Source organism: Haemaphysalis longicornis, unplaced genomic scaffold (assembly GCF_048455015.1).
Source record: "Haemaphysalis longicornis isolate Haplotype H1 unplaced genomic scaffold, Haemaphysalis longicornis Haplotype H1 scaffold_20, whole genome shotgun sequence".
Lineage (NCBI taxonomy): Eukaryota > Metazoa > Arthropoda > Arachnida > Ixodida > Ixodidae > Haemaphysalis > Haemaphysalis longicornis.
This window is the reverse complement of record NW_027526296.1, coordinates 1,478,978-1,482,783: the sequence shown is the minus strand read 5'-3', so window position 1 is coordinate 1,482,783 and position 3,806 is coordinate 1,478,978. Positions and strand designations below refer to the sequence as shown.

Genomic DNA, 3,806 nt, shown 5'->3' with positions numbered 1-3,806 from the left:
CGGCCCTCGCCATGGCACCGCTTTCGTTACGGAGGGGGGCGCCTTCCTCGCCGTGTTCGTGCGCCGGCACAGTCGGGTCCCGGTGAAGACGGTACCAACGGAAACGACCGAACAGACGGACGTCTAAAACTCTCTACTGTCGGCGTGCGTTGTACGGACAATACTTTAGACGGGTCACCCGAGGATCGATTATCAGCGCGCACAGTTTGCGTTTAGTTAATTGGTTTGTATTGGTGTAGTGTTTTTGTGAATACATTGGAGCTTCGGAGTGAAAGGGAGAGAATGGGTCACGTGATTATTTATGTACACACCTAAGATTGGTTGTTATTGTGGCCAATCAGCGGCCTAGTTAGGGAGATAAAATAGCCCCACTGGATGCGGACCTCTGCCCGACCTCTATTCTCTGATTTCGGCCATCATGAGTTGTAAATACTTTGTGTAAATAAATCGTGCATATTGTACCTTTCCCTATTTTCCTTCGAGTGTACCGCTGCCCGCCGCATACGCGCCGTAGTGCACGAGCCAGTCATCCGATCATCTCTTCGACTTCGATCGACCGATCCCTTTATATAGGGTCACATCATCGAGTTTCAACTGGTGGGATCGTCTTTTTTTCATCCTCCGTGTCCTGAGCAGGTAATCACATACGGGGAGAAGTGCCGTGCCAGCACTGCCTTTGACTAACTAGCCACCAGTACTCGTTCATCGTGGTTTACATTTTTCTTTGTCACATTCAAAAGTGATTTCTGAACACTATGCTTCAGCCTGTAAGTAAGCGCTACCTTCAGATGTCGCCCCGTACAGTAGAGAGTAAGCCGTGCTATAGGATATTGGCAATAGTGTCACACCGAATATTCGTAATCAGTCCCTAATATCGATTTAGCGAATGAATGAAAATATCCCAAGGCTCCAGCTGTTTACACATCCCAGTGGCTCCGTAAGTGTCTCACGTGTTCATCCGACCCGAAACGCTGTCGAGCGTACATATCGAGGGAGAAACAAGTGCTGCAGGCTTGCTGAATTCGCTCGCTGGGAGTAGGGGTCCTGAGGCTGAAAAAGTCCTATTCAGGAAAGTGCCCGTCCAGCATGAAAGAGCCGCAAGGAACGACACGCCCAGAGACTGTTTCCTCGACGAGTGTGTCGTTAGTGAGCCGTTTTGGCAATGCGGACGAAGTATAAAAAAGTGACCTTCGGGACTTCCCGCTGTGCGGACAGTTGCTGGCGTAGCCGAATTTTTCTGGGCTTATTCTGTGTGGGACATTCCTTGTTTACTCCTCCACTCCAGTGATTTTACAAGGGAGATTATATCGGCAGTCCGACGGACTTTGGATTTGCGTCATGGCATCCTCACTACATGCCAGCTCCCTTAAACGTCTACAAATATCCGAGTTGTATACAGTAGGGTAACATACAGGCCGTGTTATCAGAGGCCTTGCTACTTTGATGTGACCAATGGCCACGTGTATCTGATTCTCGGACAAAGCGTTTGCCGGTAGTTAACACAAAATGTCCCCGGTATCTATTGCTGCTCGAAACATGCACGCAAGCACACACATACATACCTACCGACATACGTACGCACGCACGCACGTACATTCATACGTACACCCGGCGTCAAAATAAGCCGGGGCACGTGAGCGCGTGGCAAAATGCATCGCCGCGACATCTGACGTTGCACATCTGGTGTCCAGACACCGATGAGCGCGTGCGCGTCCAACCGCGCTCGCTAGCCTGTCTTTTCATTCGCTTCAAACGACAACGCTTGTCACATTCAGCGCTTGGCGCCAGGGGCCGCTTTCTTTGGGCAACCCCTCTTGCTGGCACACGCTTTAGCGGCCGAGGGCGAGGGTGAAGATGCGTTGCTCGCTCTGCGCTGCTCTGACAAAGGACACATGAAAACGGGACTGCTATCTTAGTTTTAAATACTGCATTCTTTTTTTTACAGGAAAGCTGTCTATGGCTAGGATCCAGTAGATCGCCTCTGGTAATATGGCAATGTAGACAAGAATGTAGACAAGATGTAGACAAGAACTGCGTAGACAAGATAAGTTATCTGTCATAGCAGGGCAGGGCGAGCAACGCACCTTCACTCTCACCCTCGGCCGCTGAAGCGTGTACGAGCAAGACATGTTGAGCAAAGAAAGTGACCCCTGGCGCCAAGCTCTGAATGTGATCAGCGCTACCGTTGGAAGCGAAGTAAAAGACAGGCTAGCGAGCGTGGTTGGACGCGCACGCGCACATCGATGTCTCGACACCAGAAGTGCAACGTCAGATGTTGCGGCAATGCATTTTGCCACGTGCTCGCGTGCCCCGGCTTATTTTGACGCCGGGTGTACATTCATATATACATTCACACATGCACATACATACATACATACATACATACATACATACATACATACATACATACATACATACATACATACATACATACATACATACATACATACATACATACATACATATATTCAGAGGGTTCAACGCTGGTCGACCACTCATGGCATGTCGTAGACGCTCGAGTCACGGCCCCGGGGGTAAAAAAGAAGGTCCCCTTCACCCCGAGCAGTCCGAGTGGCGCTGGCTACCACCCCAAGCGCAGACAACAAATTCCTTAACATAAATACCCGAGAAAGTGGAGGGGAAAAGCAGCCCCGCCGGTAGCGTAGTGGTCATCGCACCAGACGCGTATTCTGGAGGCCGTGGGTTCGGGTCCCACCCGGCGGGTATATTTTATCCACTTTCCTTCTTTCTTCCAAAAATTCCTTATCTGTTTCAATGACCTAACGCATCCTCCCCTTTGCTTTCCTTGCAATCTTGGCTGCCAATCCTTATTTCTGTATTATTTCAACGAGCCCGTCATTTCCCATTCTGATTCGCTACATACATACATACATACGTACATACATACATACATACGTACATACATACATACATACATACATACATACATACATACATACATACATACATACATACATACATACATACATACATACATAGTAAAAGAATTCCAGCTGTCTTGAACGCTATGGGAATCACAGATAAAGTAATTTGACTCTTGGAATGATAGGGGATTGGAAATGTTAGAAGAGGGTGGGCAGAATAGGTGATGCATCGAACGCGTAATTCGAAGGTTGTGGGTTCGGATCCCCCGGGCGCGCGCCAATAGAGCTTCAAATTGCGGCCTTAATTAAATAAAAGGGTCCAACTAACATATACACATAATTTCGCAGACTATACCAGTGTGCGATCGCTCGCCGAAAGCATCCTGTTTTTTCCTTCCCCTGAGGCATGCATTTTTACCTGACTTCATCTGGCCGAATAAGAAGCTGCCTATGCGTGACTTCCGTGGCATGCATTCTTGTGCGGCGATTGTTCGCTTGCTCAGTTCCGCCGCGGGCACACTGCTCGTACGCGGCAGTGTGCCACAAGGGCGGGCCCCGCCCTCCTCCGTTCGACGACGGTTCTCAGGAAACGGGAATCGATTAGCCAAGTACCATGAGCGAGTTCCGCGTCAATAATGGCGGCCCGTCCATTATTCATTACTCTGCTGGCGAAAATGGCAAGGTTGAGGTCGAAGAAAGCCTTGAGTCATTGAGGCAGAGCGCTAGCCGCACCTTAAACGGCACTACTAGAACATTAAACGCTATTGAGGAGAACACGTGCTGAAGCGACTCCTCCCTCCCAATTCTCTCACGCACGCACGCACGCACGCACACACATCTGTACCTATGAGTTGACTGACGGACTGACTGACTCAAATTCAGCATTTTCGCCCGCCTCGGCTAACACAAAAAATACCAACC

At 49.4% G+C, this 3,806-nt stretch overlaps 1 non-coding gene across 1 annotated transcript; it reads left to right on the top strand.

The window, feature by feature from the left end:
• The first annotated feature begins 2,651 nt into the window (after positions 1–2,651).
• Positions 2,652–2,724, top strand: Trnat-cgu (transfer RNA threonine (anticodon CGU)). The gene has a single exon. It is a non-coding gene; the product is annotated as a tRNA-Thr (tRNA).
• The last annotated feature ends 1,082 nt before the right edge of the window (positions 2,725–3,806 follow it).